A 15593-nucleotide genomic window follows, 5' to 3' on the forward strand; every position below is an offset into this window, starting at 1 on the left:
CAGGGAATATTTCTTTAATATTCATCGGAGTCAAATTCGAAATAAGGCCTTCAGAAATGACAATTATGTATCAGTGTGTGATTTAAAACAGTGTGTGTTTTAATAATAATACACAGGGTCAAAATATCTCAGATTTCAAAATATAACAATGCCAAACCAAATGATTTTGGTGAAAACTTTGTCTTGGGAAAATAAAAAAATTAAGACCGCACTTGTGAAATTCCAATAGTCATAGGCCTCTTATTAAATGTAGTTTAAATAGCTCAATATTCTAAATGTGCAACTTGAATTGTAAAAATGCTGTTGGGGGCAGTTTCAACATTAGCTTCTCCATTGATAATAAAAAATACCTGATGTATGAACGAAGGACCATAAGTGGAGCAACCCACTGAGAGCATGGTCAGCAACATAAATTTGACATAAACTGAGGCATAAAAATATATGAAATGCTATATATTAAAATACAATAGATCCATTACTTGTAAGACTTTTAAGCCTGTCTTCAGCAGTTCAGTTGGTTATTGCTTTAAGGCTAAACTGCTGAACCCTGTAACATTTAAATGCTTCTGGATGTGACATTTTTAGTGAGCTGCTATGTACATTCACATGTGTATGTAATAAAGAAAACACATAGGTCGACCTTCAACTCAGATATCGGCACCCATTATGCATGTAAATACATGCAATATGTTGGTGTAATTGCTCCTTAATGCCTGTGGTACTGCAGCCCTTGAAGCCACACTGTTTTCAGAGACGTGTCCAAGCACCAAATAAATATCCTTTCCAATTGTGTGTGAAAATGGAACATTCCACATGAAACTCATTTTCAAGATTCACATTAGGACCTCAAGTATAAATTCATCGATGTATCAAAACCTCCCATTCTGCAGTTTGTGGAAGTGTTCGAACCACTTCGTCTCAACATGCCAGAATGTATAAATGTATGATGTGGCAAATCTTTCACTTCAAAACGCAACACGTCGATATGACAAATTGTGAATCTTTCACTGGGTTTTGTGGGAAAGCGGAGCTGATTTTTAAGAATACATTATTAGATATGAAGATTTCACAAATACATGGCACAGTATTTTACAAGCTTAAGCATAACAATAGCAATGGCTCATTAGGGAGTTTCCTACTGATTAGACTTAAAACATACAAAGATAGAAATACAGTGAAATTCTTTGCTATTCATCTTGAAAACCAACAATAAAGCACTGACTTCCCACTTTCTCAGACTTATGACTGATGTAGAGAAGTTACCGTATTCTCTCTCTCCAATAGCAGGATCAATACAACTGCACAATATTCGTGCGCATGGAAGATTTCTTTTGCTATTAGTTTTCATCTTCCAGTCACTATGTGTCAGGCTTCAAATTACCTCATAAAGTTTATTTAGTATTCCATGAATACATAACCAGTTGGCACAACGGTTTTTCATCATGAGTTTGAGATGGGAGTTCAAAAATCGATTACACTGCCGCTACTTTTCACAAACGTTGCTCAATAGGTTGTAGAGTGTGCCATTCATGCATCATGATTGATGACTAGGCTGCAAACAGTCACTGATATCTATCAGAGTTTGTGCAGGTTGTACTGTTAGCTGTTACGAGTTTCTCACAATGCAGCCAAGGAACATTTCAAATCATTTTGACTCCTTCCAACTTGCTGATGGGACCAAGGCTTCATTTTTTCTCACTGGTCCTTGATGTCACCATTCTTGAGGTTTTTGATGGCTGTCCACCTTGCGTAGTAAGAGTAGCCAATTCATAGCGTACCTTTGCAAAATAGAAATATTATGGTAATTAAAGCCAAGAAAAGCACAGAATGCTGTTGTTGGGTTATTCAATTGCACCAGCAAATACAGTACAAAGTCCAAGGCTGCTGGCTCTTAACTATTGTTAAAAGAGTTCTCTGAACATGTAATCTGATCGACAGTTGAATAAAGTTGGGTTTACATAAGAGAAAGGAATCTTTCTTCTGACTTTCCATCTCCCCTTTCACGTTTGATCCTTTAGAAAAACAGTAGGTGCATTTTAGCAGATCAAAATAAGATTGAGCAGATGAACTAAATTAATTTATATAACATACTATGTATATTTAAACCCTTTAGCTCTTTGCTGCTGCATCACAATTTATTAAAATATATTGGATAAGGGTATACACATTTCTGTAAATATTTTAACTTTTGAGAGTTATGTACTGAAATAATGTCCTGAGGTTACAAGGGGAATTAATAGCTTGGTATAATTCAGACAGCCCTGAGGATATAATTGCAAACTGAAGGTCCCTTTTGCAACTGATCTGATATTGTAGTTCAGAGGGCCAGAAAATTATAGTTAATTATTTCACTGCTCACTTACGTGAGTAACAGGAACTTTGGCAGGCTGGTCACTGTTCCACAAACAGCTCATTACTGGTTTATTACTTTCACTAGCCAGTCATAATGGAAACGTTTGAAGATTTGCATTCATTTCTGGTCATCGCAAAATTCTCATTGAATATTGATAATTGTTTTACTTGGAAATTTTTACAGAATTGTCTCAATTCTGTATGCAGTTTAGTGAATGCTGAATAGATGTGGAAATGCTGTCAACTGACCAAATAGCGAAGATGCCAAGCTTAATTCAACCCTGGGAGCATGTGGTTTAAAGCTAAGTAAGATTTGGAACAGTGAAAGAGTTAAAGGTAAAATGGTCTATAACTTTTAAAATGTTTGCCCATAACATTTGAGCCTTTTCTATTATTTCCCAATGATGACAGTGCCTTAGGGCAAAATGTTTCTTCCAAGTAAATACTTTACAAAACATGCATCGGTCGACAATGAATCCAACGCCATTAATAAAGGTCAATAAGTTGGGTCTCATGCCATTACGCCACTAACAATGATTAACAAGATAGACAACATATAATCAGAAATGGTTTAATCAATTCATTATAGCTTTGACATTGGACCACAGCATAATCGGGGAGGCTACATTATTTCTCCAAAGTCTAATTTTCAGCAATGAGATCCAATTCCACAATTTAAAAAATTATTTTCATTGCTAAAAGCATCATGCAAGTGTACAACACAAGTGAGCTTATTATGTGGTTTCTTTTGTTCTGTACCACTTTCTTACTACAGTCATGCACACAACTGTCTTAAAAAAAAAAATTTAACAATGAAATGTCAAGTAACATTTTTAAATATATGTTTTTAATAAAAAAAGTATTTCCTTGCGCCACAACCCAATTTATTCTCTCCAGCCTCGTGTATTTACTGCCACCTCTGGCCACTCCTTCCAAAGTTTTATCTTCTTCCTGCTCTTGCCAACCATTGCTCTCGACAATTGCTGCACTTTAGCGCATCTTCTCACCTCCTCAATAGGAGCAAAGAGCCAAGAGCCAGCTGCCGTTGACCAGTTATGGTGCCTAAGTGCCACAACATTAAAGATCCCAGTTTCAACAACGCCACAGCTTCTTAATAAAAAGTTGTGAATTCAATTTTTAAAAATGCACTCGGATACATAACTCAATGGCCCGCCATTCCCACCCCAAGCATATTCTGGCTTGTCCATAAGGCCCATGAAGTATTTTGGTCTGTGGAATTGCATGTTATTGAGCCTGACGCTACTTGGTAGTTTATTTTCCTGTAAAAGAGATGCTTTCTATTGTGCACGCAATGTACCGTCTATTTATTTCTACATCTGTGTGTGTGTGATCTTATACATAAACTGATCTTGAGCAGCTTTGTAAAACTCGTGAGAGGTACAGATAGGAATAAATGTGAGAAAACAACTTAACCAGGAAAGTAGTTTAAGCATTTAACCTTTAAACAGTATGCAGGCATACTGCAATCCAGTATGTTATTGCCTTGAGGAATAAAGTAAGAAAATCTGTTTTTTTTAAGGATTCAATTTGTTCTGCAATATTAACAGAGTGGAAAAGGGAGTTTGAATGAGGCTTTTAATAGACATTATTCAGATTGACCAATTATATAGGGCTTTAAAGACACCGATACAAAAGGAACGAGATAAATTTGCATCTAGTAAATTGGATTCTGACAGGGCTGCAACAACCTTTCAAGTTGGCAATGCATGAAAATTAGAAAAAGTTAGAGGCAGGCAACCAGTTCCAACAGAAAGTTTTACATTTATTTTGCAAATTATTCTCACATTCTATAGTGCAGTGTTTACAGATCTTCTGTTCGAGAACATCTTTTGAAACCGATGGCAAACAATGATAGATATTAAGAGAAATTCACATAACAATGAAATATGAGTTTAATAATATATTGTAAGGATATATCTGTAACAACTACGTCAGTTACTTACAAGATATTGGGGTTAAAAGTCTGATTTACATCCTTAACATTATACACTAAGGTCCACACAGTTATAACTAATAATAATAATCTTTATTATTGTCACAAGAAGGCTTACATTAACACTGCAATGATGTTACTGTGAAAAGCTCCTAGGACTTGTGGGAGGAAACCGGAGAGAACCCAGAGGAATCCCACGCAGACACAGGGAGAACGTGCAGATACTGCAGACAGTGACCCAAGCCGGGAATCGAACCTGGGTCTCTGGCGCTGTGAAGCAACAGTGCTAACCACTGTGCTACTTCAGATGTCTGAAGCGGTCTACATGTGCACATGGCAGATCACAACCACTGAGGAAAACGTGCAGTCTGGCCCATGGATGTTGTAGATATGTATCTCGTCTTATTTATTGTGGCAGGTGTGAATTTAGTAGGACCTAGGAAATATTCATATTTTATTCAAAGGTTTGGTAATCGTTGTGTTAATGATGGTCAATCAACATTCCTGCTGTAATACAGTTCACTTCTAATTTTTCAAGGACTGCTCAGATGAGACAACATGAAGGCTTTTGTGATTTCCTAAAGTTTTGACTGATAACTAGGTCCATGCAAAAAAAATGGAGTCAATTATAGCTCATATACCTTTCAATAAAATTGCCATTGTTAATAAATGAAAAAGTAATTCCCACTGCGTTTTTTGCAATTGATGTTGGCAAAACAACACACCATTGATAGATAAACGAGGTATTTTCTTTGGAACAAGTTTGAGCTCAAAAGATTAATATTGTTCCCACTGGTTCAATTGAGGCAGTCAGGAGGGAATTGGATAATTATTCGAAAAGAAACAATCAGCAGGGTTACGGAGAGAAGGCAGGAGAACACAGCACTAGGTGAAGTGCTCATTTGGAGAGCTGCTGCAGACGTAATGGGCCAAATGGCTTCCTTCTGCATTGTAGAAATTCTGTGGTGTTCTGTATTTGTTTGGAGCTCCTATTATGTTTGGCAGTAAGTCATACAGGAGATGCACTTTGGTGCACAATTCTGAAACAAAGCACCTCATTTGGATGTGGTCTAATAAAAAATCTTTTTCTAAGCTGTTGACCTTCCAATATACTATGCAGAATTATTGTATATGTTCAATTTTGTACATTCCCAGTGGGCTAAAGATTATTGCAAAATAAAGCAATGTCAAATAAAGTTTATTTTCTACTAGGTAGAATTAATCATTTTTAATATTATAGATCTCAAATAGTTCTGTTGCTTGGTATTAAAGAACTCATGCCTGATGATACTGTGAAAAGCCCCTAGGACTTGTGGAAGGAAACCCGGAGGATGCCTGGACAGCACGGTAGCATTGTGGTTAGCACAATTGCTTCACAGCTCCAAGGTCCCAGGTTCAATTCCCGGCTTGGGTCACTGTCTGTGTGGAGTCTGCAAATTCTCCCCGTGTGTGCGTGGGTTTCCTCCGGGTGCTCCAGTTTCCTCCCACAATCTAAAGATGTGCAGGTTAGGTGGATTGGCCATGCTAAATTGCCCTTAGTGTCCAAAATTGCCCTTAGTGTTGGGTGGGGTTACTGGGTTATGGGGATAGGGTGGCGGTGTGGACCTTGGGTAGGGTGCTCATTCCAAGAGCTGGTGCAGACTCGATGGGCTGAATGGCCTCCTTCTGCACTGTAAATTCTATATCTATACCACCTTGAAAACATCTGGAAACAAAATAAAATCACATCAGGACCAAATAATATATAAAAGTGTATAGAAGAGGGAATGTTATTTGCTAGTTATTTCCTACCTGGACTTGAGAAAGCAAGAAAAGAAGGGAGAAGGATTTTAAACAAATTTCCAATAATAAGAATTCTCTCGTTGACTGAGGATCTCTCCAGACTACTTCCACTGAGAAGGTACTCCAGGGGCAATGGCCTTTCAGGCACAGGTCGATTTAGCAGCTAAACATTAAACCTGTTCCAGACAGCAATGCTACTCAGACCAATTTATAACCAAAGCATTTTTTGGAACTGGGGAGAGCTAAACTTAATTTTGCAGGGGAAGGGCACTTACCAGGCACACAGAGGACTGGGAGAGATGAACAGCTTCAGAATAAAGAGTAAGAGGGATCAGAAAGTTGAGTGTGCAGAAAATATGAGTAGAGTAGCGTGCATGCGTGTAAAGCCTAAAGCGTGGTAAATATTTTTGGTGATCTTCAGGCACAAATGGTGACACCTAATGGAGATCTGGCTTGAACATGTGGATGAATGAGCACTTAGCATTCCTAACTACAATACAATCTGGAAAGGCAGGAAAGGAATAAGAGGATGGAGGGGTCGCAGCTTTGATCAAAGAGACTGTTGCAGAACTAGAAAAGGTGTTGTACCTGTGGGTTCAAATAAACCTAACCTACTTTGTTCGAATTAGGGAAGCTAATATGCAGCTTGGTTTAAATTATAGGCCAAAAAGTGGGGCTGATCTGATAGCGGTATTCAAAATCTTTGAAGGTGTCTGATAGAGCAAAGGAGGAGAAACTGTTTCTAATGGCAGAGCCAGAGGACATAGTTGCAAAGTAATTGGTAAAAGGGGCAGACGGGAAATGAGATTATTTTTAAAATGCAGCAGGTTATATTGATTTGGAACGCACTGACTAAAAGAGTGGTAAAAGATTCACTGATAACTTCTAATTCAGACTATTGGGAAAGAGTGGGAAGTGGGACCAACTAGATAGGTCTTTCAAAGAGTTGGCACAGGGATGATGGGCTGAATGGCAATAATTGCACAAACCAAATATAAACAATGGCATTTGCTACATTTGAAATAAAAAGATACTGAAATGTAAGGCTGGTGTATCAGCGTGTGAAAGAAATGGTTAATGTTTTGGCCGACTACATTATACGCAGTTCAGGTAACTACCTGGAACGTTAATTTTAATTTTCTTTCAAATGCTGACATACCAGCTGTGTATTACCAATATATTTTACTTTCACTCATGATACTTAGATTTTGCACTTTTGAAAATCTTTGTTTTATTTGAAACTGTGTGCCTTGTTAAGCTAATAATCCCCTGTGACTGTATTTCCCTTTGGGACTCAGCATTAGGGATTGTTTCCTTCTCCAGTGGCTGGGAGAGGATCACAAGTGCATTAAACCTGACAGCTTTCCTTTTGTTCATGATAGCACAAACTTTGATTGCCCTGAATTTGGCACTAGTTTGCTTATTGGGGTTTGGATGTGACGAGGCAACATGTAAACTTGGAACCAGTGTATCTGTCCCAAACAATACTGCCTTGTGAGTGGGGAAATAGTGACAACGCATTTCCAGATCCGTTATTTGCAGTTTATTAAATTGCTACCAAAGCGCCAGAAATTGGCTTTATTTAAAAAAACAAAGTGCAATGTTTTATTTTAAATACTGCTGGGATATAAACTTCTTGTGCACGCCGTTACTTTTGTCATTTCTTAAGCAAACAATGGGAGATAGTATGTATAAAAATAAACGCCACCCGGGACAGCAAACAAGCTGCCTATTTGGCATAAACGTCCAGTTTTCAGTGGCAGTTATCGGACTGTGCTGTAGAAACACCGTCATGTCAAAGCCCTGCAGGTGAATGCTCTGGCAAAAATGGATTTTCTTACTGTATATTTTATTTGCCCTGGTGCAACATAGCGCTGCTATTTAAATTCATTGGATTTTCCAATCAGCCTAGCTCGCTCCACCAGAAACAATAAAACAGTCTTCGCTGTTCTTCTGCTGACTAGCCATGCAGCAAAGCAGCTACCAGCAACACGCATCAGTGGGCCTCTTGGAGACTGATGCTATTCCAGCAGTGTATGTACGCTCACTGCCTACAAAATGATTAATAAATCTGTAGGCGAGAGACAGAAAGCAAATATATTTGCCTCTGTATTGCTAACTCATCCTATGTTTTATTGACAAAAAGTAAAGCCAACCATCAACCTGAAATATGTTGACTATAATTTCAGATTTTTATAGGCACACTGTTTCTGTGCTTCAAACTCCATTAATAATAAGTGCAGTGTAAAAGCAAGATAAATCCATTTGAAAACTATCATCTGAACTGCACCATTAAACCCCACCTTTATCTTAATTTTTAAACAAAGACAAAAGTAGATGCACAATGTTACAACTCATCTTTTTTTTTGCTATTAGTGATGGTAAAATTACTGTTTATAAACCCCTTTTTTGTAGCTTTAATTCACTTTCTTCCAAAATGCATTTTTTGGTACAGTACACCAACTATATTTTCTTTTGCTGCCCTAGAGATGATGAATTTCAGAATCGTCCAACATCAAATCTCTCTAGACGTGCACAAGAATTATCGATAAAGTGAAGGAGTGTACAGACCAGACTAATTTTAAGGCCCTGTATCGCCTGGAATTGAAATAAATAGTAGCTGGTGACTGAGATTCAAGAAAAAAAGACTGAAAGGAGGTCTCTTACACACAAGCTTATCTGTTATTGGATCTTTTCTTGCTTTCAAAATTTGGCACGTGCTATTTCTCATGTACAAGTGGATATCAGATTACTAATGGTGTCAAACTGAGGAGAGAAGGAAATTAAGGTGATTGCAGAACAAACTCAGAAAATGGGGGGAGTGCAAGATGCAGAACATAATCAACATTTTAAGGTGTAGAATATGGACAACATTTTAAGGTGCAGAATATCCAGTTCTCGATTGAAACCCCCTATGGAATCCACCTCCACCACAGATTTACCATAAATTATAATTGCCTATTTGAAAGCTGTAATTTAACTTTCCATATTCTGATAATCTTAATTTAAATTAACTTTGTTCTTGGGTTGTGCTGCTGGCAATGCTGGCAAGGCAGAATATTTCCTATCCCTATTTTCCTCAGAACATTATGGCCGCGGTTTAACGGAAAGGTTTCTACTTTTCATTTCAGGCAGGTTTGGCTGGGAGTTTCTCCCTGGCTCTGTCAGCGAGTTCCCCACCGCTATCTAACTACACTTAGGGCTGGATTTTTCAGCCGCGCCCACCGCAAGACTGCCATGGATGGGATGGGCACCTTGTAAAGATCCGTTGACCTCTGGCAGGAATTTCTGTCGCCGGGCGAGCGTGGCCCAAAGACCCCACCCTTTGTCATTTTTTGGGCCCTTGGGAGTTTTTTCCCGGTCAAGGCCACCATTTTGCAAGGGTGCCCAGATCTCTGAGTTTGAGGGCCCCCCACAACACACACGCATTGGCAGTAGCACCCCTACACACAAGGGCATTACCTCAAACCCGCACCCCCCCGCAAAGTGTGGACAACCTGCTATGGGGTTGCTGAAGGATCCCCCTTCAGGACCCCCACCCTTCACACCCCCCCCCCAAACCTTCCGGAGGCCCCTTCATACCCACCCTTCGCACCCCCACCCTTCATACACCCCCTCATTCCTCATTTCATGAGCATGTCCCTCCTCAGGGCCTGACTCTTGGTAATGCTGCCCTCAGCGTTCCTGCCATTCTGGTAGTGCCATCCTAGTGGTTCCTGGGTGTCAGGAGAGAGCGAGGGTGACACCCTACCCTTGAGCTGGTTCAATCCAGCTTCAGCATTTAAACCATGTGAGACTGGTTCCAACCCATTGTGGATGGGACCCAGATCCCAACCTCTCACGAGATCTGGTTAGATCTTGAAAGGTGTTGCGGCCATTAGGAATTCGAGGTGGGGGGGGGGATCCCCTCCTGGCATTTACCGGCCACGCCCCACTCTGCTTTTGGCGGGACATGGCCATTGGATTGTCCCCTGTGTCAATAACAGAATCAGATCTTCATGTCTCCAGATGGTCAGACCAGACACACCTCAGAGGATGCGTTACAGACCCCTCGGATGTCCCAACACAAGTTTTAACTTCCCCTGTGCAATTCTCCTGTGTGCGGAGCCCTCTGAATTTAGAAGCTACTGCTATGTTACCTGGGTAGGAAATATTAGAGAGAGAAATAATGTGTAACTCCTGAATAACTGTACAACTGAAACCACCTCCCCCACCCGACCCTCTGGGTTTCTCCCGTCCCCCACCCTGAAGTTCAAACTCTTCCACCCCCCCCCCCCCCGTTCTGATGCTGCGCCCTCCAACTTTCCAAACCTCCACCCCCCCCCCCCCCCGTTCTGATGCTGCGCCCTCCAACTTTCCAAAACCTCCACCCCCCCCCAGATGCCCTTCCCATTTTCTGACCCTCAACTGCCCCCTTGCCCTCCGAACACCCCTAACACTCCAGCTCTCCACCCCCCCATGGACCCTACATCTCCAACTGATCCTCTGTTGCATTCACCCTGACCCTCCAGCTCCACCATGACTCTCGATTCTGACCTTCTGACTGTCCTCGGCTGATTTCCCCCCCATTCCCTTATGTCCCTCCCATCCTCCGACTCCCCCCGACTCGTCGACCCACCAACCCTCAAACTCCCCCCCCCCCCCCCAGACCCAACTTTGCTAACCTTGTCACCCTATATTTGAAAGCCACTATATTTTGGGAGCCAGTGCAGACATGTTGGGCCGAATGGCCTCCTTGTGTGCTGGAAGTTACAAAGAAACACAAAAGAAAAGATTGCTATGGAAATCTTTTTTAAAAAGTTTCAAATTCAGGCGAGTAGGAACAAATACCTACTGTTTCTATCTAAAAAAGGTTTGCCTTATCTCATGGGGTTGTAATACAAAGGTAGGTAATTTGCACTTCAGTTGTCTAATGCCTTGGCCAGATGCCATCTTGAATATTATATCAGTTGTGGCCACTGTATTTCAACAAGGCTGGATTAATCTGGGAGTGAGTGCAGAGGACAAGTTGCACAAATGTGGCTTGTATTTCCTCAAGTAAAGAAGATTGAGGAGTGATCTATTTGAGTGTTTCAAATTATTAAAGGACTCAATCTGCCTCCTTCAGGTAACACCTGTAGTTTGAAACTTCCATTGGATTGGTTCATGATTATGCTTGGCAAAGTACTTCAGTGGTTTGCCATTGCCTCCTTCAGTATGGCTGACCAGGAAACTCTTAGCACTTGTCATCTGGAAGAATTTACAGGCTGATGTCAACTTACTTGGCCATGTTATGAACACATCTTCTGTGGGCATCAACTCCTGAAGTGGGACTTGAACTAGGAGCTCCCAGCCACAAGGCGTCCAAAAAGGGTTCAAAAGGATATTTAGGGAGAAACAATTTCCTTTGGGGGGACGGACACATAACCGTAAAAGTTAGAGCCCATCCAATTTGAAGCGATATCAGCAAGCGCGTTTTCATTTCTCATTGACTTACATTGGCTCACGATCAAGAGTTTTACCTCTGTAATCTTTTCCAGCCCCATAAACCCAACATATCTACACTCTTCTAATTCTGGCCTCCCTGGCATTCCCAATTGCTTTAGCACTGGTGGTCATGCCTTCAGTTGCTTAGTGCTCAAGCTCTAGAATACACCTATCACCTCTCCACTATCACTTTGAGCAAGCCTTTGGTCATTTGACCGAATATTTCATGTGGCTTGGTGGCATACTTTGCTTTATAAAGGTACTGTGAAGTACCTTAGGATGTTTTATTATGTCAAAGGCACAATATAAATATAAATTGTTGTTCACACAGAGTGTTGAAGAAATCTGGAACACTACCCGAAAGGCTGTGATGCTGGGTTTCATTGAGATTTTGAAAATTGCAATCTACAAATCTTTGTTAGTCAAGGGATATGAAGCAAACGCAGTTTGAGGATTAGATCAGCTCTGACCTAACAGAATGGCAAATGGCTGAGAGGTTGACTGGTCTTCTTCCAGTTCCCATCTTCCAATTATATTACTATAGGTTAAACCACAGTACTATAGAATGGCATTTAGAATATTACAAGCATCTACAGCAATAAGACCGATAATGCTGCATTTGAAGTTAGAAAATATGAAGTCTCTTTTGTCATAATATTGTTGCTTTTTTATTATTGTGGATTGACAACCCACGTTTAAAGAAAACTTGGTTTTGTAAGCTGAGGTTATGTTGATAAGCACGAGAGAGATAGTGAGCGAGAGCTCAGATTCCAGCAAGCCACACTCCGTGAGGGAGGCTTTTTAGAGAAACTTGTGAAGATTACAGAATGAAAAAGCAAACAAAAGGCTGATATTCTATCGGATTTTATATATTCCATTTATTACTATATTGCTTTGTCCTGATCTTTCATTATCATCAGCAAGTGAACTCATGGGCACTATTTAAAATTACTGCCTGTATGATGTACTGGTAAACAGAATGCCTGCTGACGATACCTCCAGTTTATTTCTTTTGACAGTAACCAGCTGTTAACTTCCTTCATCCTTGGGTGGCAGAAAGTGAAGAACACCAGCACTTTAAAACAGGCTAATTAAAATTTATAGTGAAATGAAAAAGAAGGTTTCTCTATAGATTCAAAATTACAGGGTGCGGGGAACAACAAATTACTTTCCCTAATCTGTTTAAAGTTAAAAAGAAACCCACAAACAAATCTTACTTTGTGTGGCACAATAGTTAGCACTGCTTTCTCACAGGGCCAGGGACCCGGGCTTGATTCCCACCTTGGGTGACTGTATGGAGTTTGCACTTTCACCCCGTCTCTGCGTGGGTTTCTTCCAGGTGCTCCGGTTTCCTCCCACGGTCCCAATATAAGGTTAGGTGGATTGGCCTTGCTAAATTGCCCCTCAGTGTTCAAAGAGGTGTGGTTAGGTTATGGAGATAGGGTGGGAGAGTGGGCCTAGTTAGGGGGCTCTTTCGGAGGGTTGGGCCGAATAGCCTCCTTCTGCACTGTGGGGATTCTATGAAACCAAGTCTGGCAGGTGGTCTTTCTGCATGTGAACTGATGGAGTAGAATAAGTGGTTGGAATTGTATGTAAATTATAGTGCAGTTATTGCAATAAGTGAATTGTCGATTCTGGGTTACAAAACCATCAACTAAGATGCAGCTCACTTGCAAGGAGCATGGTACAACTGTTACAAGAAAAATGGGATCTTAACTGCAACAATTAATTTTATACAATAGAAATGATGCAACAAGAGCTTTACAACACACACAATCAGGTGAGGTTGAAGGGTTAAGCCCCATCCACCAAAATTCTGGAAGGAAGAAGCACATTGCCTCCCAAAAGCACAGAAGCCTCACTGGCATGATGCCAGTCATTTATACCACAGTGATAGGGATGAATATCTCAGTAGTTTAGTTGGCATGCATCTGGCAGACAGTGGGAAAATTCACATGCCAAAATGATTTCAGCTCTTCCAGAGAACAACCAATGTTCAAATGCACTAAATCTGCTACCGCTTGCAGGGCTTAAAGAATTCTCATACAGATATGTGATGCACGTCATTTTGTGCGGTGAAGGCTCCTATCAGAAAATCAGTAGTTTGCCTTGGCCATGAATCACTGTCAACAGCAGTTGAGTTAAACTCACTGATCAAACCCATCACACAGCGCTAAACAGTGGCCTGGAAGTGAATGCTTGCTATCTGATGCATATGGATCACAGTGAATGTGAATGGTTTGATCTGATTTCTATATCAGTGCTGTAAGCAGTTTGTGTAGTCCACTGAGCAGTTTTCTGCACCTCCAAAGTTTTATAATGGAGAATGCTTTGAAGGAACTGGCAAAAAGATTGTATGCACGTGAAGTTAAGAGGATCCTAATTCCATGCTCAGTTTCCATTAGTTCCCAATTAATGTCAAAAAATCTTTTCTCCCTTCTGCTTATTTTCACCCCGTAATGCTGAAGGCATTCTTTGTAAGTATACTGCTCCACCAGTGGCAGCTGCTCTTCTGTATCTTGTCAAAGTGGCTGTTCTTCAGAAGTAGACTGGGGCCTAGAGCAAGTACAGGCAGACTATTCAACTACAGGGGGTAGTTTAGGATTGGACAGCAATTAGGAGTGGGAAATCTTGCTGATTTTCCGCACCTAATCCAGGGCATTGAGCCAAATGTAGTCTCTCTCTTCATGCCCTGGCTGAGATTGCTAACCGAGTACAGACTACAGATTGAATCCTGGAATTCTGTTATCTGCATAGTTCATTCCTCAACTAACTTTATTATTGTGCGGGTGTGTGTCGGGTGACGCTTCTTATTTTAAAGAAGTATTTTAATCAATTATAAACAGTTTTTTAAAACCCCAATTTCATAAATATGACCCATTTTATGCACATCCCACTGTGCTGCAAATGCATGAAAAGCAATAAAGTAATTAAAAGGTTAACTGTGTGTTGGGTAGCACGGTGGTGCAGTGGTAGCACTGCAGTCTCATGGCGCTGAGGTCCCAGGTTCGATCCCGGCTCTGGGTCACCGTCTGTGTGGTGTTTGTACATTCTTCCCGTGGGTTTTGCCCCCGCAACCCAAAGATGTGCAGGGTAGGTGGATTGAACACACTAAATTGCCCCTTAATTGGAAAAAATGAATTGGGTACTCTAAATTTAAATAAATAAATAAAAAAGGTTAACTGTGATTCCTCAACCCATCCTCTGCGCACACATGCACCAATGTGGTACAAAAATAAATTTGGAACAAAATAGGCAAATATCATTTCTAAGGTGCTTCTATATATTTTTTGAGTCTACTTATTGGCATTTTGTATGAGATCTCTGCAGCAAATAATTATGTTCAAAGATTATAGATTAGAAATCATATCCTTACAAAACAATAACAAAAATTGAGAAAATTGAAGCTTAAAAACATAAAATATCAATCCATCATAGTTGTGCTATATAACTACAATATAATTTGCAACAAATGAGCAATTTGATGATCAAGAATTTTGAATGTCAAATTATGACATGCTGTCAAATGTGCTATAAAATTCTTACAGTGAGCTGTTAGGATTAAGTATAGGATAAACCATGATACCAATAACTTGACTTCTTGTGACATTGCACTAAATCATAATGATGAAAAAGCACTGGATTGAAATGCTGGCCCATGCTGAATCTTACTAATGGTACAATTGTCTTCCATGTTTTGGGACCATCTGATTGTTATCCAATGATTATCACTGGTGGGGGGGGGGGGGGGGAAAGAGAGAGAGTGCGATAGCACAAATGAACACGTGAGTGTGTGTACATGTGCATGTGTGAAGGAAAATATTGGACTTGGATGTGATGCCCTACATAGTTAAACAGATTGGCAACACTTACTATTTCGCCTCAAGTGAAAAGTCACTTAGGTAAGATGGCAGTAGACTGCAGGCAACAATATAAACATGTACCAATAAGATTCAGTGCCTTCAGCAACTAAATTAAGAAATTTGGACGAATTAGGAAAGGTGAAAAAATATATTTATTTTGCAGTATATCAGGTTTT

General features: G+C 40.3%; 1 protein-coding gene across 1 annotated transcript in view; it reads right to left on the minus strand.

Moving 5' to 3' along the window:
• Positions 1 to 80: 80 nt before the first annotated feature.
• Positions 81 to 15593, minus strand: part of rbm19 (RNA binding motif protein 19) — a 436673-nt gene continuing 421160 nt past the window's right edge. Inside the window, exon 25 of the mRNA XM_072496461.1 lies at positions 81 to 1778. The gene's annotated coding sequence lies outside the window, so the exon portion shown is untranslated. The remainder of the gene's footprint in view (positions 1779 to 15593) is intronic.

This window comes from Scyliorhinus torazame, chromosome 1 (genome assembly GCF_047496885.1).
Source record: "Scyliorhinus torazame isolate Kashiwa2021f chromosome 1, sScyTor2.1, whole genome shotgun sequence".
NCBI classification, from domain to species: domain Eukaryota; kingdom Metazoa; phylum Chordata; class Chondrichthyes; order Carcharhiniformes; family Scyliorhinidae; genus Scyliorhinus; species Scyliorhinus torazame.